Source organism: Amia ocellicauda, chromosome 7 (assembly GCF_036373705.1).
Source record: "Amia ocellicauda isolate fAmiCal2 chromosome 7, fAmiCal2.hap1, whole genome shotgun sequence".
NCBI classification, from domain to species: Eukaryota; Metazoa; Chordata; class Actinopteri; order Amiiformes; family Amiidae; genus Amia; species Amia ocellicauda.
Genome location: NC_089856.1, coordinates 45,332,155 through 45,357,416, shown reverse-complemented (window position 1 = coordinate 45,357,416; position 25,262 = coordinate 45,332,155). Strand labels below are relative to the sequence as shown.

The following is a 25,262-nucleotide window of genomic DNA, read 5'->3' as shown; positions in this document are numbered from 1 at the left end:
TACGGGAAAGCACTGTCTTTAACTGTAACACACATTGATTTTCTTGGATGATTTTGTTTGAATCAGTCACCCACTATGACTTGTACTCTATATTCCAATTCACGTGGATTGTCTTACTGGACAATCAAAGGACACAATTTTATCACAGATTCCACAAAATAACCTTTGAAATGTTATTATTAGTATTATTCCCTCCCAACAACGTTAATGCCAGACAGAGACTTAGTGTCATTAGCAAACCTATGCAAAACTCACCTGCAGTCCCTGTCTTTGCTTGCGATGCTGTGATCTTTGCTTTCGCCGCCAGTTTCTTTGCTTTCGATTGATTTATTCTCATTACGAGTTTTGTCTGTTTTGTCGTGAGGGCGGAATTTACAGGAAGGCGTGGATCCTGGGTCTCCATTGGTCCAGCAGGTTTGAGTGACGGTTCATCCTGACCCAATCAGGAAGAATAACCCAACTGTTTTCATGAAAAAGTTTTGCTCTCGATTTTGTTTGCTTTCGATACATTTTTTTTGTTTACAATTCTATACATTTTGAATACGATACTTATGGCGCTAATTTAAGCCCATAGATTTCACGCATTTCATGAAATCCAACTAAATCGAACGCTTTCGAATTGCATGCAATCGGATTTCATGGAAATTTCAAAGTGTTTCGTGGCCTTTTATGCGGTTGAAAAGTGTCCAGTACTCACATACTTCGTTACGAAACGGAAGCTGTATGTCACCCTGGTTCTTTTCATTTACTGCTATATTCTACTACTTGGCGGGACACCGATTAGCAAACCCAGTGCTCTCATTGGACAGTTTTCAGTGTCCGCTATACAATACCCATAATGTACTGATCAATGTGTATACTGTCACATAACCCAACCCTGAGCCTTCTTGTTTTATTGTTGGGTTTCCCCCCCTGCGACTGGGTTCTACGACCAATCAATAATATGTAGATACTTTAAAAGCGATGAAACTTATTAATGTATTGATATAATCCACAAAATATAACATTTGCAAAGTTATGACTAGTCTTCTATATTTTCTGATGTATCTGTGATTGTGTTGATATACACTCACCTAAAGGATTATTAGGAACACCTGTTCAATTTCTCATTAATGCAATTATCTAACCAACCAATCACATGGCAGTTGCTTCAATGCATTTAGGGGTGTGGTCCTGGTCAAGACAATCTCCTGAACTCCAAACTGAATGTCTGAATGGGAAAGAAAGGTGATTTAAGCAATTTTGAGCGTGGCATGGTTGTTGGTGCCAGACGGGCCGGTCTGAGTATTTCACAATCTGCTCAGTTACTGGGATTTTCACGCACAACCATTTCTAGGGTTTACAAAGAATGGTGTGAAAAGGGAAAAACATCCAGTATGCGGCAGTCCTGTGGGCGAAAATGCCTTGTTGATGCTAGAGGTCAGAGGAGAATGGGACGACTGATTCAAGCTGATAGAAGAGCAACTTTGACTGAAATAACCACTCATTACAACCGAGGTATGCAGCAAAGCATTTGTGAAGCCACAACACGTACAACCTTGAGGCGGATGGGCTACAACAGCAGAAGACCCCACCGGGTACCACTCATCTCCACTACAAATAGGAAAAAGAGGCTACAATTTGCACAAGCTCACCAAAATTGGACAGTTGAAGACTGGAAAAATGTTGCCTGGTCTGATGAGTCTCGATTTCTGTTGAGACATTCAGATGGTAGAGTCAGAATTTGGCGTAAACAGAATGAGAACATGGATCCATCATGCCTTGTTACCACTGTGCAGAGGCTGGTGGTGGTGATGTAATGGTGTGGGGGATTTTTTCTTGGCACACTTTAGGCCCCTTAGTGCCAATTGGGCATCGTTTAAATGCCATGGCCTACCTGAGCATTGTTTCTGACCATGTCCATCCCTTTATGACCACCATGTACCCATCCTCTGATGGCTACTTCCAGCAGGATAATGCACCATTTCACAAAGGTCGAATCATTTCAAATTGGTTTCTTGAACATGACAATGAGTTCACTGTACTAAACTGGCCCCCACAGTCACCAGATCTCAACCCAATAGAGCATCTTTGGGATGTGGTGGAACGGGAGCTTCGTGCCCTGGATGTGCATCCCACAAATCTCCATTAACTGCAAGATGCTATCCTATCAATATGGGCCAACATTTCTAAAGAATGCTTTCAGCACCTTGTTGAATCAATGCCACGTAGAATTAAGGCAGTTCTGAAGGCGAAAGGGGGTCAAACACAGTATTAGTATGGTGTTCCTAATAATCCTTTAGGTGAGTGTAAATTTGAACTTCACTTGCTTGCAATGATGAGAAGAATACAGCCCTCTGCCGTGTCAGGATTTCTCCTGCCGTGACACGGATTCAAACCGGGGTTGTTGCGGCCACAACGCAAAGTACTAACCACTATACGATCACGGCGAGCTACCGAGGTGATATTCAGCTTTTCCTAAGTTGTCAGTGTAACAAGAATATGTAGTATTACTTACTTTATTACTCATTTTATAAGTATACTAGTTAAGGTGTTATTGCTTGGGTGGCGCAGTGTTGTGTGATGTAGGCCTATGTTTTCTAAGACCGACGTGATGCTGAAAACAGCTCCCGACACTCTTTGAGTGTTGTCAAGATCCCATATGGTCTAGCGGTTAGGATTTCTGGTTTTCACCCAGGTGGACCGGCATCGACTCCCGGTATGGGAAAGCACTGTCTTTAAGTGTGACACACGTTCATTCTCATGGATGATTTTGTTTGAATCAGTCACCCACTATGACTTGTACTCTATATTCCAATTCACGTGGATTTTCTTACTGGACAATCAAAGGACACAATTTCATCACAGATTCCACAAAATAACCTTTGAAATGTTATTATTAGTATTATTCCCTTCCAACAACGTGAATGCCAGACATAGACTTAGTGTCATTAGCAAACCTATGCAAAACTCACCTGCAGTCCCTGTCTTTGCTTGCGATGCTGTATTCTTTGCTTTCGCCGCCAGTTTCTTTGCTTTCGATTGATTTATTCTCATTACGAGTTTTGTCTGTTTTGTCGTGAGGGCGGAATTTACAGGGAGGCGTGGATCCTGGGTCTCCATTGGTCCAGCAGGTTTGAGTGACGGTTCACCCTGACCCAATCAGGAAGAAAAACCCTACTGTTTTCATGAAGAAGTTTTGCTCTCGTTTTTTTTTGCTTTCGATACATTTTTTTTGTTTACAATTCTATACATTTTGAATACGATACTTATGGCGCTAATTTGAGCCCATAGATTTCACGCATTTCATGAAATCCAAGTAAATCGACGCTTTCGAATTACATGCAATCGGATTTCATGGAAATTTCATAGTGTTTCGTGGCCTTTTATGCGGTTGAAAAGTGTCCAGTACTCCCATACTTCGTTTACGAAACGGAAGCAGTATGTCACCCGGGTACTTTTCATATACTGCTATATTCTACTACTTGGCGGGACACCGATTAGCAAACCCAGTGCTCTCATTGGACAGTTTTCAGTGTCCGCTATACAAAACCCATAATGTACTGATCAATGTGTATACTGTCACATGACCCAACCCTGAGCCTTCTTGTTTTATTGTTGGGTTTCCCCCCCTGCGACTGGGTTCTACGACCAATCAATAATATGTAGATACTTTAAAAGCGATGAAACTTATTAATGTAATGATATAATCCACAAAATATTACATTTGCAAAGTTATGATTAGTCTTCTATATTTTCTGATGTATCTGTGACCGTGTTGATATAAATATGAAGTTCACTTGCATGCATTGATGAGAAGAACACTGCCCTCTGCCGTGTCAGGAATCCTCCTGCCTTGACCCGGATTCGAACCGGGGTTGTTGCGGCCACAACGCAAAGTACTAACCACTATACGATCACGGCGAGCTACCGTGGTGATATTCAGCTTTTCCTAAGTTGTCAGTGTAACAAGAATATGTAGTATTACTTACTTTATTACTCATTTTATAAGTATACTAGTTAAGGTGTTATTGCTTGGGTGGCGCAGTGTTGTGTGATGTAGGCCTATGTTTTCTAAGACCGACGTGATGCTGAAAACAGCTCCCGACACTGTTTGAGTGTTGTCAAGAACCCATATGGTCTAGCGTTTAGGATTCCTGGTTTTCACCCAGGTGGCCTGGGTTCGACTCCCGGTATGGGAAAGCACTGTCTTTAAGTGTAACACACGTTCATTCTCATGGACGATTTCGTTTGAATCAGTGAATCATGACTTGTACTCTATATTCCAATTCACGTGGATTGTCTTACTGGACAATCAAAGGACACAATTTAATCACAGATTCCACAAAATAACCTTTGAAATGTTATTATTAGTATTATTCCCTTCCAACAACGTGAATGCCAGACAGAGACTTAGTGTCATTAGCAAACCTATGTAAAACTCACCTGCAGTCCCTGTCTTTGCTTGCGATGCTGTGATCTTTGCTTTCGCCGCCAGTTTCTTTGCTTTCGATTGATTTATTCTCATTACGAGTTTTGTCTGTTTTGTCGTGTGGGCGGAATTTACAGGGAGGCGTGGATCCTGGGTCTCCATTGGTCCAGCAGGTTTGAGTGACGGTTCATCCTGACCCAATCAGGAAGAATAACCCAACTGTTTTCATGAAAAAGTCTTGCTCTCGATTTTTTTTGCTTTCGATACATTTTTTTTGTTTACAATTCTATACATTTTGAATACGATACTTATGGCGCTAATTTGAGCCCATAGATTTCACGCATTTCATGAAATCCAACTAAATCGAACGCTTTCGAATTACATGCAATCGGATTTCATGGAAATTTCATAGTGTTTCGTGGCCTTTTATGCGGTTGAAAAGTGTCCAGTACTCCCATACTTCGTTTACTAAACGGAAGCAGTATGTCACCCGGGTACTTTTCATATACTGCTATATTCTACTACTTGGCGGGACACCGATTAGCAAACCCAGTGCTCTCATTGGACAGTTTTCAGTGTCCGCTATACAAAACCCATAATGTACTGATCAATGTGTATACTGTCACATGACCCAACCCTGAGCCTTCTTGTTTTATTGTTGGGTTTCCCCCCCTGCGACTGGGTTCTACGACCAATCAATAATATGTAGATACTTTAAAAGCGATGAAACTTATTAATGTATTGATATAATCCACAAAATATTACATTTCCAAAGTTATGATTAGTCTTCTATATTTTCTGATGTATCTGTGACTGTGTTGATATAAATATGAACTTCACTTGCATGCAATGATGAGAAGAATACAGCCCTCTGCCGTGTCAGGATTTCTCCTGCCGTGACCCGGATTGGAACCGGGGTTGTTGCGGCCACAACGCAAAGTACTAACCTCTATACGATCACGGCGAGCTACCGAGGTGATATTCAGCTTTTCCTAAGTTCTCAGTGTAACAAGAATATGTAGTATTACTTACTTTATTACTCATTTTATAAGTATACTAGTTAAGGTGTTATTGCTTGGGTGGCGCAGTGTTGTGTGATGTAGGCCTATGTTTTCTAAGACCGACGTGATGCTGAAAACAGCTCCCGACACTGTTTGAGTGTTGTCAAGAACCCATATGGTCTAGCGTTTAGGATTCCTGGTTTTTACCCAGGTGGCCCGGGTTCGACTCCCGGTATGGGAAAGCACAGTCTTTAAGTGTAACACACGTTGATTCTCTTGGATGATTTTGACTGAATCAGTCACCCACTATGACTTGTACTCTATATTCCAATTCACATGGATTGTCTTACTGGACAATCAAAGGACACAATTTCATCACAGATTCCACAAAATAACCTTTGAAATGTTATTATTAGTATTATTCCCTTCCAACAACGTGAATGCCAGACAGAGACTTAGTGTCATTAGCAAACCTATGTAAAACTCACCTGCAGTCCCTGTCTTTGCTTGCGATGCTGTGATCTTTGCTTTCGCCGCCAGTTTCTTTGCTTTCGATTGATTTATTCTCATTACGAGTTTTGTCTGTTTTGTCGTGTGGGCGGAATTTACAGGGAGGCGTGGATCCTGGGTCTCCATTGGTCCAGCAGGTTTGAGTGACGGTTCATCCTGACCCAATCAGGAAGAATAACCCAACTGTTTTCATGAAAAAGTTTTGCTCTCGATTTTTTTTGCTTTCGATACATTTTTTTTGTTTACAATTCTATACATTTTGAATACGATACTTATGGCGCTAATTTGAGCCCATAGATTTCACGCATTTCATGAAATCCAACTAAATCGAACGCTTTCGAATTACATGCAATCGGATTTCATGGAAATTTCATAGTGTTTCGTGGCCTTTTATGCGGTTGAAAAGTGTCCAGTACTCCCATACTTCGTTTACGAAACGGAAGCAGTATGTCACCCGGGTACTTTTCATATACTGCTATATTCTACTACTTGGCGGGACACCGATTAGCAAACCCAGTGCTCTCATTGGACAGTTTTCAGTGTCCGCTATACAAAACCCATAATGTACTGATCAATGTGTATACTGTCACATGACCCAACCCTGAGCCTTCTTGTTTTATTGTTGGGTTTCCCCCCCTGCGACTGGGTTCTACGACCAATCAATAATATGTAGATACTTTAAAAGCGATGAAACTTATTAATGTATTGATATAATCCACAAAATATTACATTTCCAAAGTTATGATTAGTCTTCTATATTTTCTGATGTATCTGTGACTGTGTTGATATAAATATGAACTTCACTTGCATGCAATGATTAGAAGAATACTGCCCTCTGCCGTGTCAGGATTTCTCCTGCCGTGACCCGGATTGGAACCGGGGTTGTTGCGGCCACAACGCAAAGTACTAACCACTATACGATCACGGCGAGCTACCGAGGTGATATTCAGCTTTTCCTAAGTTGTCAGTGTAACAAGAATATGTAGTATTACTTACTTTATTACTCATTTTATAAGTATACTAGTTAAGGTGTTATTGCTTGGGTGGCGCAGTGTTGTGTGATGTAGGCCTATGTATTCTAAGACCGACGTGATGCTGAAAACAGCTCCCGACACTGTTTGAGTGTTGTAAAGATCCCATATGGTCTAGCGGTTAGGATTCCTGGTTTTCACCCAGGTAGCCCGGGTTCTACTCCCGGTATGGGAAAGCACAGTCTTTAAGTGTAACACACGTTGATTCTCTTGGATGATTTTGACTGAATCAGTCACCCACTATGACTTGTACTCTATATTCCAATTCAAGTGGATTGTCTTACTGGACAATCAAAGGACACAATTTCATCACAGATTCCACAAAATAACCTTTGAAATGTTATTATTAGTATTATTCCCTTCCAACAATGTGAATGCCAGACAGAGACTTAGTGTCATTAGCAAACCTATGTAAAACTCACCTGCAGTCCCTGTCTTTGCTTGCGATGCTGTGATCTTTGCTTTCGCCGCCAGTTTCTTTGCTTTCGATTGATTTATTCTCATTACGAGTTTTGTCTGTTTTGTCGTGTGGGCGGAATTTACAGGGAGGCGTGGATCCTGGGTCTCCATTGGTCCAGCAGGTTTGAGTGACGGTTCATCCTGACCCAATCAGGAAGAATAACCCAACTGTTTTCATGAAAAAGTTTTGCTCTCGATTTTTTTTGCTTTCGATACATTTTTTTTGTTTACAATTCTATACATTTTGAATACGATACTTATGGCGCTAATTTGAGCCCATAGATTTCACGCATTTCATGAAATCCAACTAAATCGAACGCTTTCGAATTACATGCAATCGGATTTCATGGAAATTTCATAGTGTTTCGTGGCCTTTTATGCGGTTGAAAAGTGTCCAGTACTCCCATACTTCGTTTACGAAACGGAAGCAGTATGTCACCCGGGTACTTTTCATATACTGCTATATTCTACTACTTGGCGGGACACCGATTAGCAAACCCAGTGCTCTCATTGGACAGTTTTCAGTGTCCGCTATACAAAACCCATAATGTACTGATCAATGTGTATACTGTCACATGACCCAACCCTGAGCCTTCTTGTTTTATTGTTGGGTTTCCCCCCCTGCGACTGGGTTCTACGACCAATCAATAATATGTAGATACTTTAAAAGCGATGAAACTTATTAATGTATTGATATAATCCACAAAATATTACATTTCCAAAGTTATGATTAGTCTTCTATATTTTCTGATGTATCTGTGACTGTGTTGATATAAATATGAACTTGACTTGCATGCAATGATGAGAAGAATACAGCCCTCTGCCGTGTCAGGATTTCTCCTGCCGTGACCCGGATTCAAACCGGGATTGTTGCGGCCACAACGCAAAGTACTAACCACTATACGATCACGGCGAGCTACCGAGGTGATATTCAGCTTTTCCTAAGTTGTCAGTGTAACAAGAATATGTAGTATTACTTACTTTATTACTCATTTTATAAGTATACTAGTTAAGGTGTTATTGCTTGGGTGGCGCAGTGTTGTGTGATGTAGGCCTATGTTTTCTAAGACCGACGTGATGCTGAAAACAGCTCCCGACACTGTTTGAGTGTTGTCAAGATCCCATATGGTCTAGCGGTTAGGATTCCTGGTTTTCACCCAGGTGGCCCGGGTTCGACTCCCGGTATGGGAAAGCACAGTCTTTAAGTGTAACACACGTTGATTCTCTTGGATGATTTTGACTGAATCAGTCACCCACTATGACTTGTACTCTATATTCCAATTCACGTGGATTGTCTTACTGGACAATCAAAGGACACAATTTCATCACAGATTCCACAAAATAACCTTTGAAATGTTATTATTAGTATTATTCCCTTCCAACAACGTGAATGCCAGACAGAGACTTAGTGTCATTAGCAAACCTATGTAAAACTCACCTGCAGTCCCTGTCTTTGCTTGCGATGCTGTGATCTTTGCTTTCGCCGCCAGTTTCTTTGCTTTCGATTGATTTATTCTCATTACGAGTTTTGTCTGTTTTGTCGTGTGGGCGGAATTTACAGGGAGGCGTGGATCCTGGGTCTCCATTGGTCCAGCAGGTTTGAGTGACGGTTCATCCTGACCCAATCAGGAAGAATAACCCAACTGTTTTCATGAAAAAGTTTTGCTCTCGATTTTTTTTGCTTTCGATACATTTTTTTTGTTTACAATTCTATACATTTTGAATACGATACTTATGGCGCTAATTTGAGCCCATAGATTTCACGCATTTCATGAAATCCAACTAAATCGAACGCTTTCGAATTACATGCAATCGGATTTCATGGAAATTTCATAGTGTTTCGTGGCCTTTTATGCGGTTGAAAAGTGTCCAGTACTCCCATACTTCGTTTACGAAACGGAAGCAGTATGTCACCCGGGTACTTTTCATATACTGCTATATTCTACTACTTGGCGGGACACCGATTAGCAAACCCAGTGCTCTCATTGGACAGTTTTCAGTGTCCGCTATACAAAACCCATAATGTACTGATCAATGTGTATACTGTCACATGACCCAACCCTGAGCCTTCTTGTTTTATTGTTGGGTTTCCCCCCCTGCGACTGGGTTCTACGACCAATCAATAATATGTAGATACTTTAAAAGCGATGAAACTTATTAATGTATTGATATAATCCACAAAATATTACATTTCCAAAGTTATGATTAGTCTTCTATATTTTCTGATGTATATGTGACTGTGTTGATATAAATATGAACTTCACTTGCATGCAATGATGAGAAGAATACAGCCCTCTGCCGTGTCAGGATTTCTCCTGCCGTGACCCGGATTCGAACTGGGGTTGTTGCGGCCACAACGCAAAGTACTAACCACTATACGATCACGTCGAGCTACCGAGGTGATATTCAGCTTTTCCTAAGTTGTCAGTGTAACAAGAATATGTAGTATTACTTACTTTATTACTCATTTTATAAGTATACTAGTTAAGGTGTTATTGCTTGGGTGGCGCAGTGTTGTGTGATGTAGGCCTATGTTTTCTAAGACCGACGTGATGCTTAAAACAGCTCCCGACACTGTTTGAGTGTTGTCAAGATAGCATATGGTCTAGCGGTTAGGATTCCTGGTTTTCACCCAGGTGGCCCGGGTTCGATTCCCGGTATGGGAAAGCACAGTCTTTAAGTGTAACACACGTTGATTCTCTTGGATGATTTTGACTGAATCAGTCACCCACTATGACTTGTACTCTATATTCCAATTCACGTGGATTGTCTTACTGGACAATCAAAGGACACAATTTCATCACAGATTCCACAAAATAACCTTTGAAATGTTATTATTAGTATTATTCCCTTCCAACAACGTGAATGCCAGACAGAGACTTAGTGTCATTAGCAAACCTATGTAAAACTCACCTGCAGTCCCTGTCTTTGCTTGCGATGCTGTGATCTTTGCTTTCGCCGCCAGTTTCTTTGCTTTCGATTGATTTATTCTCATTACGAGTTTTGTCTGTTTTGTCGTGTGGGCGGAATTTACAGGGAGGCGTGGATCCTGGGTCTCCATTGGTCCAGCAGGTTTGAGTGACGGTTCATCCTGACCCAATCAGGAAGAATAACCCAACTGTTTTCATGAAAAAGTTTTGCTCTCGATTTTTTTTGCTTTCGATACATTTTTTTTGTTTACAATTCTATACATTTTGAATACGATACTTATGGCGCTAATTTGAGCCCATAGATTTCACGCATTTCATGAAATCCAACTAAATCGAACGCTTTCGAATTACATGCAATCGGATTTCATGGAAATTTCATAGTGTTTCGTGGCCTTTTATGCGGTTGAAAAGTGTCCAGTACTCCCATACTTCGTTTACGAAACGGAAGCTGTTTGTCACCCGGGTACTTTTCATATACTGCTATATTCTACTATTTGGCGGGACACCGATTAGCAAACCCAGTGCTCTCAATGGACAGTTTTCAGTGTCCGCTATACAAAACCCATAATGTACTGATCAATGTGTATACTGTCACATGACCCAACCCTGAGCCTTCTTGTTTTATTGTTGGGTTTCCCCCCCTGCGACTGGGTTCTACGACCAATCAATAATATGTAGATACTTTAAAAGCGATGAAACTTATTAATGTATTGATATAATCCACAAAATATTACATTTCCAAAGTTATGATTAGTCTTCTATATTTTCTGATGTATCTGTGACTGTGTTGATATAAATATGAACTTCACTTGCATGCAATGATGAGAAGAATACAGCCCTCTGCCGTGTCAGGATTTCTCCTGCCGTGACCCGGATTCGAACCGGGGTTGTTGCGGCCACAACGCAAAGTACTAACCACTATACGATCACGGCGAGCTACCGAGGTGATATTCAGCTTTTCCTAAGTTGTCAGTGTAACAAGAATATGTAGTATTACTTACTTTATTACTCATTTTATAAGTATACTAGTTAAGGTGTTATTGCTTGGGTGGCGCAGTGTTGTGTGATGTAGGCCTATGTTTTCTAAGACCGACGTGATGCTGAAAACAGCTCCCGACACTGTTTGAGTGTTGTCAAGATCCCATATGGTCTAGCGGTTAGGATTCCTGGTTTTCACCCAGGTGGCCCGGGTTCTACTCCCGGTATGGGAAAGCACAGTCTTTAAGTGTAACACACATTGATTTTCTTGGATGATTTTGTTTGAATCAGTCACCCACTATGACTTGTACTCTATATTCCAATTCACGTGGATTGTCTTACTGGACAATCAAAGGACACAATTTTATCACAGATTCCACAAAATAACCTTTGAAATGTTATTATTAGTATTATTCCCTCCCAACAACGTTAATGCCAGACAGAGACTTAGTGTCATTAGCAAACCTATGCAAAACTCACCTGCAGTCCCTGTCTTTGCTTGCGATGCTGTGATCTTTGCTTTCGCCGCCAGTTTCTTTGCTTTCGATTGATTTATTCTCATTACGAGTTTTGTCTGTTTTGTCGTGAGGGCGGAATTTACAGGAAGGCGTGGATCCTGGGTCTCCATTGGTCCAGCAGGTTTGAGTGACGGTTCATCCTGACCCAATCAGGAAGAATAACCCAACTGTTTTCATGAAAAAGTTTTGCTCTCGATTTTGTTTGCTTTCGATACATTTTTTTTGTTTACAATTCTATACATTTTGAATACGATACTTATGGCGCTAATTTAAGCCCATAGATTTCACGCATTTCATGAAATCCAACTAAATCGAACGCTTTCGAATTGCATGCAATCGGATTTCATGGAAATTTCAAAGTGTTTCGTGGCCTTTTATGCGGTTGAAAAGTGTCCAGTACTCACATACTTCGTTACGAAACGGAAGCTGTATGTCACCCTGGTTCTTTTCATTTACTGCTATATTCTACTACTTGGCGGGACACCGATTAGCAAACCCAGTGCTCTCATTGGACAGTTTTCAGTGTCCGCTATACAATACCCATAATGTACTGATCAATGTGTATACTGTCACATAACCCAACCCTGAGCCTTCTTGTTTTATTGTTGGGTTTCCCCCCCTGCGACTGGGTTCTACGACCAATCAATAATATGTAGATACTTTAAAAGCGATGAAACTTATTAATGTATTGATATAATCCACAAAATATAACATTTGCAAAGTTATGACTAGTCTTCTATATTTTCTGATGTATCTGTGATTGTGTTGATATACACTCACCTAAAGGATTATTAGGAACACCTGTTCAATTTCTCATTAATGCAATTATCTAACCAACCAATCACATGGCAGTTGCTTCAATGCATTTAGGGGTGTGGTCCTGGTCAAGACAATCTCCTGAACTCCAAACTGAATGTCTGAATGGGAAAGAAAGGTGATTTAAGCAATTTTGAGCGTGGCATGGTTGTTGGTGCCAGACGGGCCGGTCTGAGTATTTCACAATCTGCTCAGTTACTGGGATTTTCACGCACAACCATTTCTAGGGTTTACAAAGAATGGTGTGAAAAGGGAAAAACATCCAGTATGCGGCAGTCCTGTGGGCGAAAATGCCTTGTTGATGCTAGAGGTCAGAGGAGAATGGGACGACTGATTCAAGCTGATAGAAGAGCAACTTTGACTGAAATAACCACTCATTACAACCGAGGTATGCAGCAAAGCATTTGTGAAGCCACAACACGTACAACCTTGAGGCGGATGGGCTACAACAGCAGAAGACCCCACCGGGTACCACTCATCTCCACTACAAATAGGAAAAAGAGGCTACAATTTGCACAAGCTCACCAAAATTGGACAGTTGAAGACTGGAAAAATGTTGCCTGGTCTGATGAGTCTCGATTTCTGTTGAGACATTCAGATGGTAGAGTCAGAATTTGGCGTAAACAGAATGAGAACATGGATCCATCATGCCTTGTTACCACTGTGCAGAGGCTGGTGGTGGTGATGTAATGGTGTGGGGGATTTTTTCTTGGCACACTTTAGGCCCCTTAGTGCCAATTGGGCATCGTTTAAATGCCATGGCCTACCTGAGCATTGTTTCTGACCATGTCCATCCCTTTATGACCACCATGTACCCATCCTCTGATGGCTACTTCCAGCAGGATAATGCACCATTTCACAAAGGTCGAATCATTTCAAATTGGTTTCTTGAACATGACAATGAGTTCACTGTACTAAACTGGCCCCCACAGTCACCAGATCTCAACCCAATAGAGCATCTTTGGGATGTGGTGGAACGGGAGCTTCGTGCCCTGGATGTGCATCCCACAAATCTCCATTAACTGCAAGATGCTATCCTATCAATATGGGCCAACATTTCTAAAGAATGCTTTCAGCACCTTGTTGAATCAATGCCACGTAGAATTAAGGCAGTTCTGAAGGCGAAAGGGGGTCAAACACAGTATTAGTATGGTGTTCCTAATAATCCTTTAGGTGAGTGTAAATTTGAACTTCACTTGCTTGCAATGATGAGAAGAATACAGCCCTCTGCCGTGTCAGGATTTCTCCTGCCGTGACACGGATTCAAACCGGGGTTGTTGCGGCCACAACGCAAAGTACTAACCACTATACGATCACGGCGAGCTACCGAGGTGATATTCAGCTTTTCCTAAGTTGTCAGTGTAACAAGAATATGTAGTATTACTTACTTTATTACTCATTTTATAAGTATACTAGTTAAGGTGTTATTGCTTGGGTGGCGCAGTGTTGTGTGATGTAGGCCTATGTTTTCTAAGACCGACGTGATGCTGAAAACAGCTCCCGACACTCTTTGAGTGTTGTCAAGATCCCATATGGTCTAGCGGTTAGGATTTCTGGTTTTCACCCAGGTGGACCGGCATCGACTCCCGGTATGGGAAAGCACTGTCTTTAAGTGTGACACACGTTCATTCTCATGGATGATTTTGTTTGAATCAGTCACCCACTATGACTTGTACTCTATATTCCAATTCACGTGGATTTTCTTACTGGACAATCAAAGGACACAATTTCATCACAGATTCCACAAAATAACCTTTGAAATGTTATTATTAGTATTATTCCCTTCCAACAACGTGAATGCCAGACATAGACTTAGTGTCATTAGCAAACCTATGCAAAACTCACCTGCAGTCCCTGTCTTTGCTTGCGATGCTGTATTCTTTGCTTTCGCCGCCAGTTTCTTTGCTTTCGATTGATTTATTCTCATTACGAGTTTTGTCTGTTTTGTCGTGAGGGCGGAATTTACAGGGAGGCGTGGATCCTGGGTCTCCATTGGTCCAGCAGGTTTGAGTGACGGTTCACCCTGACCCAATCAGGAAGAAAAACCCTACTGTTTTCATGAAGAAGTTTTGCTCTCGTTTTTTTTTGCTTTCGATACATTTTTTTTGTTTACAATTCTATACATTTTGAATACGATACTTATGGCGCTAATTTGAGCCCATAGATTTCACGCATTTCATGAAATCCAAGTAAATCGACGCTTTCGAATTACATGCAATCGGATTTCATGGAAATTTCATAGTGTTTCGTGGCCTTTTATGCGGTTGAAAAGTGTCCAGTACTCCCATACTTCGTTTACGAAACGGAAGCAGTATGTCACCCGGGTACTTTTCATATACTGCTATATTCTACTACTTGGCGGGACACCGATTAGCAAACCCAGTGCTCTCATTGGACAGTTTTCAGTGTCCGCTATACAAAACCCATAATGTACTGATCAATGTGTATACTGTCACATGACCCAACCCTGAGCCTTCTTGTTTTATTGTTGGGTTTCCCCCCCTGCGACTGGGTTCTACGACCAATCAATAATATGTAGATACTTTAAAAGCGATGAAACTTATTAATGTAATGATATAATCCACAAAATATTACATTTGCAAAGTTATGATTAGTCTTCTATATTTTCTGATGTATCTGTGACCGTGTTGATATAAATATGAAGTTCACTTGCATGCATTGATGAGAAGAACACTGCCCTCTGCCGTGTCAGGAATCCTCCTGCCTTGACCCGGATTCGAACCGGGGTTGTTGCGGCCACAACGCAAAGTACTAACCACTATACGATCACGGCGAGCTACCGTGGTGATATTCAGCTTTTCCTAAGTTGTCAGTGTAACAAGAATATGTAGTATTACTTACTTTATTACTCATTTTATAAGTATACTAGTTAAGGTGTTATTGCTTGGGTGGCGCAGTGTTGTGTGATGTAGGCCTATGTTTTCTAAGACCGACGTGATGCTGAAAACAGCTCCCGACACTGTTTGAGTGTTGTCAAGAACCCATATGGTCTAGCGTTTAGGATTCCTGGTTTTCACCCAGGTGGCCTGGGTTCGACTCCCGGTATGGGAAAGCACTGTCTTTAAGTGTAACACACGTTCATTCTCATGGACGATTTCGTTTGAATCAGTGAATCATGACTTGTACTCTATATTCCAATTCACGTGGATTGTCTTACTGGACAATCAAAGGACACAATTTAATCACAGATTCCACAAAATAACCTTTGAAATGTTATTATTAGTATTATTCCCTTCCAACAACGTGAATGCCAGACAGAGACTTAGTGTCATTAGCAAACCTATGTAAAACTCACCTGCAGTCCCTGTCTTTGCTTGCGATGCTGTGATCTTTGCTTTCGCCGCCAGTTTCTTTGCTTTCGATTGATTTATTCTCATTACGAGTTTTGTCTGTTTTGTCGTGTGGGCGGAATTTACAGGGAGGCGTGGATCCTGGGTCTCCATTGGTCCAGCAGGTTTGAGTGACGGTTCATCCTGACCCAATCAGGAAGAATAACCCAACTGTTTTCATGAAAAAGTCTTGCTCTCGATTTTTTTTGCTTTCGATACATTTTTTTTGTTTACAATTCTATACATTTTGAATACGATACTTATGGCGCTAATTTGAGCCCATAGATTTCACGCATTTCATGAAATCCAACTAAATCGAACGCTTTCGAATTACATGCAATCGGATTTCATGGAAATTTCATAGTGTTTCGTGGCCTTTTATGCGGTTGAAAAGTGTCCAGTACTCCCATACTTCGTTTACTAAACGGAAGCAGTATGTCACCCGGGTACTTTTCATATACTGCTATATTCTACTACTTGGCGGGACACCGATTAGCAAACCCAGTGCTCTCATTGGACAGTTTTCAGTGTCCGCTATACAAAACCCATAATGTACTGATCAATGTGTATACTGTCACATGACCCAACCCTGAGCCTTCTTGTTTTATTGTTGGGTTTCCCCCCCTGCGACTGGGTTCTACGACCAATCAATAATATGTAGATACTTTAAAAGCGATGAAACTTATTAATGTATTGATATAATCCACAAAATATTACATTTCCAAAGTTATGATTAGTCTTCTATATTTTCTGATGTATCTGTGACTGTGTTGATATAAATATGAACTTCACTTGCATGCAATGATGAGAAGAATACAGCCCTCTGCCGTGTCAGGATTTCTCCTGCCGTGACCCGGATTGGAACCGGGGTTGTTGCGGCCACAACGCAAAGTACTAACCTCTATACGATCACGGCGAGCTACCGAGGTGATATTCAGCTTTTCCTAAGTTCTCAGTGTAACAAGAATATGTAGTATTACTTACTTTATTACTCATTTTATAAGTATACTAGTTAAGGTGTTATTGCTTGGGTGGCGCAGTGTTGTGTGATGTAGGCCTATGTTTTCTAAGACCGACGTGATGCTGAAAACAGCTCCCGACACTGTTTGAGTGTTGTCAAGAACCCATATGGTCTAGCGTTTAGGATTCCTGGTTTTTACCCAGGTGGCCCGGGTTCGACTCCCGGTATGGGAAAGCACTGTCTTTAAGTGTAACACACGTTGATTCTCTTGGATGATTTTGACTGAATCAGTCACCCACTATGACTTGTACTCTATATTCCAATTCACATGGATTGTCTTACTGGACAATCAAAGGACACAATTTCATCACAGATTCCACAAAATAACCTTTGAAATGTTATTATTAGTATTATTCCCTTCCAACAACGTGAATGCCAGACAGAGACTTAGTGTCATTAGCAAACCTATGTAAAACTCACCTGCAGTCCCTGTCTTTGCTTGCGATGCTGTGATCTTTGCTTTCGCCGCCAGTTTCTTTGCTTTCGATTGATTTATTCTCATTACGAGTTTTGTCTGTTTTGTCGTGTGGGCGGAATTTACAGGGAGGCGTGGATCCTGGGTCTCCATTGGTCCAGCAGGTTTGAGTGACGGTTCATCCTGACCCAATCAGGAAGAATAACCCAACTGTTTTCATGAAAAAGTTTTGCTCTCGATTTTTTTTGCTTTCGATACATTTTTTTTGTTTACAATTCTATACATTTTGAATACGATACTTATGGCGCTAATTTGAGCCCATAGATTTCACGCATTTCATGAAATCCAACTAAATCGAACGCTTTCGAATTACATGCAATCGGATTTCATGGAAATTTCATAGTGTTTCGTGGCCTTTTATGCGGTTGAAAAGTGTCCAGTACTCCCATACTTCGTTTACGAAACGGAAGCAGTATGTCACCCGGGTACTTTTCATATACTGCTATATTCTACTACTTGGCGGGACACCGATTAGCAAACCCAGTGCTCTCATTGGACAGTTTTCAGTGTCCGCTATACAAAACCCATAATGTACTGATCAATGTGTATACTGTCACATGACCCAACCCTGAGCCTTCTTGTTTTATTGTTGGGTTTCCCCCCCTGCGACTGGGTTCTACGACCAATCAATAATATGTAGATACTTTAAAAGCGATGAAACTTATTAATGTATTGATATAATCCACAAAATATTACATTTCCAAAGTTATGATTAGTCTTCTATATTTTCTGATGTATCTGTGACTGTGTTGATATAAATATGAACTTCACTTGCATGCAATGATTAGAAGAATACAGCCCTCTGCCGTGTCAGGATTTCTCCTGCCGTGACCCGGATTGGAACCGGGGTTGTTGCGGCCACAACGCAAAGTACTAACCACTATACGATCACGGCGAGCTACCGAGGTGATATTCAGCTTTTCCTAAGTTGTCAGTGTAACAAGAATATGTAGTATTACTTACTTTATTACTCATTTTATAAGTATACTAGTTAAGGTGTTATTGCTTGGGTGGCGCAGTGTTGTGTGATGTAGGCCTATGTATTCTAAGACCGACGTGATGCTGAAAACAGCTCCCGACACTGTTTGAGTGTTGTAAAGATCCCATATGGTCTAGCGGTTAGGATTCCTGGTTTTCACCCAGGTAGCCCGGGTTCTACTCCCGGTATGGGAAAGCACAGTCTTTAAGTGTAACACACGTTGATTCTCTTGGATGATTTTGACTGAATCAGTCACCCACTATGACTTGTACTCTATATTCCAATTCAAGTGGATTGTCTTACTGGACAATCAAAGGACACAATTTCATCACAGATTCCACAAAATAACCTTTGAAATGTTATTATTAGTATTATTCCCTTCCAACAATGTGAATGCCAGACAGAGACTTAGTGTCATTAGCAAACCTATGTAAAACTCACCTGCAGTCCCTGTCTTTGCTTGCGATGCTGTGATCTTTGCTTTCGCCGCCAGTTTCTTTGCTTTCGATTGATTTATTCTCATTACGAGTTTTGTCTGTTTTGTCGTGTGGGCGGAATTTACAGGGAGGCGTGGATCCTGGGTCTCCATTGGTCCAGCAGGTTTGAGTGACGGTTCATCCTGACCCAATCAGGAAGAATAACCCAACTGTTTTCATGAAAAAGTTTTGCTCTCGATTTTTTTTGCTTTCGATACATTTTTTTTGTTTACAATTCTATACATTTTGAATACGATACTTATGGCGCTAATTTGAGCCCATAGATTTCACGCATTTCATGAAATCCAACTAAATCGAACGCTTTCGAATTACATGCAATCGGATTTCATGGAAATTTCATAGTGTTTCGTGGCCTTTTATGCGGTTGAAAAGTGTCCAGTACTCCCATACTTCGTTTACGAAACGGAAGCAGTATGTCACCCGGGTACTTTTCATATACTGCTATATTCTACTACTTGGCGGGACACCGATTAGCAAACCCAGTGCTCTCATTGGACAGTTTTCAGTGTCCGCTATACAAAACCCATAATGTACTGATCAATGTGTATACTGTCACATGACCCAACCCTGAGCCTTCTTGTTTTATTGTTGGGTTTCCCCCCCTGCGACTGGGTTCTACGACCAATCAATAATATGTAGATACTTTAAAAGCGATGAAACTTATTAATGTATTGATATAATCCACAAAATATTACATTTCCAAAGTTATGATTAGTCTTCTATATTTTCTGATGTATCTGTGACTGTGTTGATATAAATATGAACTTGACTTGCATGCAATGATGAGAAGAATACAGCCCTCTGCCGTGTCAGGATTTCTCCTGCCGTGACCCGGATTCAAACCGGGATTGTTGCGGCCACAACGCAAAGTACTAACCACTATACGATCACGGCGAGCTACCGAGGTGATATTCAGCTTTTCCTAAGTTGTCAGTGTAACAAGAATATGTAGTATTACTTACTTTATTACTCATTTTATAAGTATACTAGTTAAGGTGTTATTGCTTGGGTGGCGCAGTGTTGTGTGATGTAGGCCTATGTTTTCTAAGACCGACGTGATGCTGAAAACAGCTCCCGACACTGTTTGAGTGTTGTCAAGATCCCATATGGTCTAGCGGTTAGGATTCCTGGTTTTCACCCAGGTGGCCCGGGTTCGACTCCCGGTATGGGAAAGCACAGTCTTTAAGTGTAACACACGTTGATTCTCTTGGATGATTTTGACTGAATCAGTCACCCACTATGACTTGTACTCTATATTCCAATTCACGTGGATTGTCTTACTGGACAATCAAAGGACACAATTTCATCACAGATTCCACAAAATAACCTTTGAAATGTTATTATTAGTATTATTCCCTTCCAACAACGTGAATGCCAGACAGAGACTTAGTGTCATTAGCAAACCTATGTAAAACTCACCTGCAGTCCCTGTCTTTGCTTGCGATGCTGTGATCTTTGCTTTCGCCGCCAGTTTCTTTGCTTTCGATTGATTTATTCTCATTACGAGTTTTGTCTGTTTTGTCGTGTGGGCGGAATTTACAGGGAGGCGTGGATCCTGGGTCTCCATTGGTCCAGCAGGTTTGAGTGACGGTTCATCCTGACCCAATCAGGAAGAATAACCCAACTGTTTTCATGAAAAAGTTTTGCTCTCGATTTTTTTTGCTTTCGATACATTTTTTTTGTTTACAATTCTATACATTTTGAATACGATACTTATGGCGCTAATTTGAGCCCATAGATTTCACGCATTTCATGAAATCCAACTAAATCGAACGCTTTCGAATTACATGCAATCGGATTTCATGGAAATTTCATAGTGTTTCGTGGCCTTTTATGCGGTTGAAAAGTGTCCAGTACTCCCATACTTCGTTTACGAAACGGAAGCAGTATGTCACCCGGGTACTTTTCATATACTGCTATATTCTACTACTTGGCGGGACACCGATTAGCAAACCCAGTGCTCTCATTGGACAGTTTTCAGTGTCCGCTATACAAAACCCATAATGTACTGATCAATGTGTATACTGTCACATGACCCAACCCTGAGCCTTCTTGTTTTATTGTTGGGTTTCCCCCCCTGCGACTGGGTTCTACGACCAATCAATAATATGTAGATACTTTAAAAGCGATGAAACTTATTAATATATTGATATAATCCACAAAATATTACATTTCCAAAGTTATGATTAGTCTTCTATATTTTCTGATGTATATGTGACTGTGTTGATATAAATATGAACTTCACTTGCATGCAATGATGAGAAGAATACAGCCCTCTGCCGTGTCAGGATTTCTCCTGCCGTGACCCGGATTCGAACTGGGGTTGTTGCGGCCACAACGCAAAGTACTAACCACTATACGATCACGTCGAGCTACCGAGGTGATATTCAGCTTTTCCTAAGTTGTCAGTGTAACAAGAATATGTAGTATTACTTACTTTATTACTCATTTTATAAGTATACTAGTTAAGGTGTTATTGCTTGGGTGGCGCAGTGTTGTGTGATGTAGGCCTATGTTTTCTAAGACCGACGTGATGCTTAAAACAGCTCCCGACACTGTTTGAGTGTTGTCAAGATAGCATATGGTCTAGCGGTTAGGATTCCTGGTTTTCACCCAGGTGGCCCGGGTTCGATTCCCGGTATGGGAAAGCACAGTCTTTAAGTGTAACACACGTTGATTCTCTTGGATGATTTTGACTGAATCAGTCACCCACTATGACTTGTACTCTATATTCCAATTCACGTGGATTGTCTTACTGGACAATCAAAGGACACAATTTCATCACAGATTCCACAAAATAACCTTTGAAATGTTATTATTAGTATTATTCCCTTCCAACAACGTGAATGCCAGACAGAGACTTAGTGTCATTAGCAAACCTATGTAAAACTCACCTGCAGTCCCTGTCTTTGCTTGCGATGCTGTGATCTTTGCTTTCGCCGCCAGTTTCTTTGCTTTCGATTGATTTATTCTCATTACGAGTTTTGTCTGTTTTGTCGTGTGGGCGGAATTTACAGGGAGGCGTGGATCCTGGGTCTCCATTGGTCCAGCAGGTTTGAGTGACGGTTCATCCTGACCCAATCAGGAAGAATAACCCAACTGTTTTCATGAAAAAGTTTTGCTCTCGATTTTTTTTGCTTTCGATACATTTTTTTTGTTTACAATTCTATACATTTTGAATACGATACTTATGGCGCTAATTTGAGCCCATAGATTTCACGCATTTCATGAAATCCAACTAAATCGAACGCTTTCGAATTACATGCAATCGGATTTCATGGAAATTTCATAGTGTTTCGTGGCCTTTTATGCGGTTGAAAAGTGTCCAGTACTCCCATACTTCGTTTACGAAACGGAAGCTGTTTGTCACCCGGGTACTTTTCATATACTGCTATATTCTACTACTTGGCGGGACACCGATTAGCAAACCCAGTGCTCTCAATGGACAGTTTTCAGTGTCCGCTATACAAAACCCATAATGTACTGATCAATGTGTATACTGTCACATGACCCAACCCTGAGCCTTCTTGTTTTATTGTTGGGTTTCCCCCCCTGCGACTGGGTTCTACGACCAATCAATAATATGTAGATACTTTAAAAGCGATGAAACTTATTAATGTATTGATATAATCCACAAAATATTACATTTCCAAAGTTATGATTAGTCTTCTATATTTTCTGATGTATCTGTGACTGTGTTGATATAAATATGAACTTCACTTGCATGCAATGATGAGAAGAATACAGCCCTCTGCCGTGTCAGGATTTCTCCTGCTGTGACCCGGATTCGAACCGGGGTTGTTGCGGCCACAACGCAAAGTACTAACCACTATACGATCACGGCGAGCTACCGAGGTGATATTCAGCTTTTCCTAAGTTGTCAGTGTAACAAGAATATGTAGTATTACTTACTTTATTACTCATTTTATAAGTATACTAGTTAAGGTGTTATTGCTTGGGTGGCGCAGTGTTGTGTGATGTAGGCCTATGTTTTCTAAGACCGACGTGATGCTGAAAACAGCTCCCGACACTGTTTGAGTGTTGTCAAGATCCCATATGGTCTAGCGGTTAGGATTCCTGGTTTTCACCCAGGTGGCCCGGGTTCTACTCCCGGTATGGGAAAGCACAGTCTTTAAGTGTAACACACGTTCATTCTCATGGACGGTTTCGTTTGAATCAGTCACCCACTATGACTTGTACTCTATATTCCAATTCACGTGGATTGTCTTACTGGACAATCAAAGGACACAATTTCATCACAGATTCCACAAAATAACCTTTGAAATGTTATTATTAGTATTATTCCCTTCCAACAATGTGAATGCCAGACAGAGACTTAGTGTCATTAGCAAACCTATGTAAAACTCACCTGCAGTCCCTGTCTTTGCTTGCGATGCTGTGATCTTTGCTTTCGCCGCCAGTTTCTTTGCTTTCGATTGATTTATTCTCATTACGAGTTTTGTCTGTTTTGTCGTGTGGGCGGAATTTACAGGGAGGCGTGGATCCTGGGTCTCCATTGGTCCAGCAGGTTTGAGTGACGGTTCATCCTGACCCAATCAGGAAGAATAACCCAACTGTTTTCATGAAAAAGTTTTGCTCTCGATTTTTTTTGCTTTCGATACATTTTTTTTGTTTACAATTCTATACATTTTGAATACGATACTTATGGCGCTAATTTGAGCCCATAGATTTCACGCATTTCATGAAATCCAACTAAATCGAACGCTTTCGAATTACATGCAATCGGATTTCATGGAAATTTCATAGTGTTTCGTGGCCTTTTATGCGGTTGAAAAGTGTCCAGTACTCCCATACTTCGTTTACGAAACGGAAGCAGTATGTCACCCGGGTACTTTTCATATACTGCTATATTCTACTACTTGGCGGGACACCGATTAGCAAACCCAGTGCTCTCATTGGACAGTTTTCAGTGTCCGCTATACAAAACCCATAATGTACTGATCAATGTGTATAATGTCACATGACCCAACCCTGAGCCTTCTTGTTTTATTGTTGGGTTTCCCCCCCTGCGACTGGGTTCTACGACCAATCAATAATATGTAGATACTTTAAAAGCGATGAAACTTATTAATGTATTGATATAATCCACAAAATATTACATTTCCAAAGTTATGATTAGTCTTCTATATTTTCTGATGTATCTGTGACTGTGTTGATATAAATATGAACTTCACTTGCATGCAATGATGAGAAGAATACAGCCCTCTGCCGTGTCAGGATTTCTCCTGCCGTGACCCGGATTCGAACCGGGGTTGTTGCGGCCACAACGCAAAATACTAACCACTATACGATCACGGCGAGCTACCGAGGTGATATTGAGCTTTTCCTAAGTTGTCAGTGTAACAAGAATATGTAGTATTACTTACTTTATTACTCATTTTATAAGTATACTAGTTAAGGTGTTATTGCTTGGGTGGCGCAGTGTTGTGTGATGTAGGCCTATGTTTTCTAAGACCGACGTGATGCTGAAAACAGCTCCCGACACTGTTTGAGTGTTGTCAAGATCCCATATGGTCTAGCGGTTAGGATTCCTGGTTTTCACCCAGGTGCCCCGGGTTCGACTCCTGGTATGGGAAAGCACAGTCTTTAAGTGTAACACGCGTTGATTCTCTTGGATGATTTTGACTGAATCAGTCACCCACTATGACTTGTACTCTATATTCCAATTCACGTGGATTGTCTTACTGGACAATGAAAGGACACAATTTCATCACAGATTCCACAAAATAACCTTTGAAATGTTATTATTAGTATTATTCCCTTCCAACAACGTGAATGCCAGACAGAGACTTAGTGTCATTAGCAAACCTATGTAAAACTCACCTGCAGTCCCTGTCTTTGCTGGCGATGCTGTGATCTTTGCTTTCGCCGCCAGTTTCTTTGCTTTCGATTGATTTATTCTCATTACGAGTTTTGTCTGTTTTGTCGTGTGGGCGGAATTTACAGGGAGGCGTGGATCCTGGGTCTCCATTGGTCCAGCAGGTTTGAGTGACGGTTCATCCTGACCCAATCAGGAAGAATAACCCAACTGTTTTCATGAAAAAGTTTTGCTCTCGATTTTTTTTGCTTTCGATACATTTTTTTTGTTTACAATTCTATACATTTTGAATACGATACTTATGGCGCTAATTTGAGCCCATAGATTTCACGCATTTCATGAAATCCAACTAAATCGAACGCTTTCGAATTGCATGCAATCGGATTTCATGGAAATTTCAAAGTGTTTCGTGGCCTTTTATGCGGTTGAAAAGTGTCCAGTACTCAC

At 41.0% G+C, this 25,262-nt stretch overlaps 13 non-coding genes across 13 annotated transcripts; 11 read left to right on the top strand and 2 right to left on the bottom strand.

Annotated features, from left to right (window-relative positions):
- Window positions 1–5,581: 5,581 nt before the first annotated feature.
- On the top strand, window positions 5,582–5,653 carry trnak-uuu (transfer RNA lysine (anticodon UUU)). Its single transcript has one exon. It is a non-coding gene; the product is annotated as a tRNA-Lys (tRNA).
- Window positions 5,654–7,056: 1,403 nt separating this feature from the next.
- On the top strand, window positions 7,057–7,128 carry trnae-uuc (transfer RNA glutamic acid (anticodon UUC)). Its single transcript has one exon. It is a non-coding gene; the product is annotated as a tRNA-Glu (tRNA).
- A 1,403-nt stretch (window positions 7,129–8,531) lies between these two features.
- Window positions 8,532–8,603, top strand: trnae-uuc (transfer RNA glutamic acid (anticodon UUC)). Its single transcript has one exon. It is a non-coding gene; the product is annotated as a tRNA-Glu (tRNA).
- Window positions 8,604–10,006: 1,403 nt separating this feature from the next.
- trnae-uuc (transfer RNA glutamic acid (anticodon UUC)) lies at window positions 10,007–10,078 on the top strand. Its single transcript has one exon. It is a non-coding gene; the product is annotated as a tRNA-Glu (tRNA).
- Window positions 10,079–11,203: 1,125 nt separating this feature from the next.
- trnah-gug (transfer RNA histidin (anticodon GUG)) lies at window positions 11,204–11,275 on the bottom strand. The gene has a single exon. It is a non-coding gene; the product is annotated as a tRNA-His (tRNA).
- A 206-nt stretch (window positions 11,276–11,481) lies between these two features.
- Window positions 11,482–11,553, top strand: trnae-uuc (transfer RNA glutamic acid (anticodon UUC)). Its single transcript has one exon. It is a non-coding gene; the product is annotated as a tRNA-Glu (tRNA).
- Window positions 11,554–17,126: 5,573 nt separating this feature from the next.
- trnak-uuu (transfer RNA lysine (anticodon UUU)) lies at window positions 17,127–17,198 on the top strand. Its single transcript has one exon. It is a non-coding gene; the product is annotated as a tRNA-Lys (tRNA).
- A 1,403-nt stretch (window positions 17,199–18,601) lies between these two features.
- trnae-uuc (transfer RNA glutamic acid (anticodon UUC)) lies at window positions 18,602–18,673 on the top strand. The gene has a single exon. It is a non-coding gene; the product is annotated as a tRNA-Glu (tRNA).
- A 1,403-nt stretch (window positions 18,674–20,076) lies between these two features.
- Window positions 20,077–20,148, top strand: trnae-uuc (transfer RNA glutamic acid (anticodon UUC)). Its single transcript has one exon. It is a non-coding gene; the product is annotated as a tRNA-Glu (tRNA).
- A 1,403-nt stretch (window positions 20,149–21,551) lies between these two features.
- On the top strand, window positions 21,552–21,623 carry trnae-uuc (transfer RNA glutamic acid (anticodon UUC)). Its single transcript has one exon. It is a non-coding gene; the product is annotated as a tRNA-Glu (tRNA).
- A 1,403-nt stretch (window positions 21,624–23,026) lies between these two features.
- Window positions 23,027–23,098, top strand: trnae-uuc (transfer RNA glutamic acid (anticodon UUC)). Its single transcript has one exon. It is a non-coding gene; the product is annotated as a tRNA-Glu (tRNA).
- Window positions 23,099–24,223: 1,125 nt separating this feature from the next.
- On the bottom strand, window positions 24,224–24,295 carry trnah-gug (transfer RNA histidin (anticodon GUG)). The gene has a single exon. It is a non-coding gene; the product is annotated as a tRNA-His (tRNA).
- Window positions 24,296–24,501: 206 nt separating this feature from the next.
- trnae-uuc (transfer RNA glutamic acid (anticodon UUC)) lies at window positions 24,502–24,573 on the top strand. The gene has a single exon. It is a non-coding gene; the product is annotated as a tRNA-Glu (tRNA).
- The last annotated feature ends 689 nt before the right edge of the window (window positions 24,574–25,262 follow it).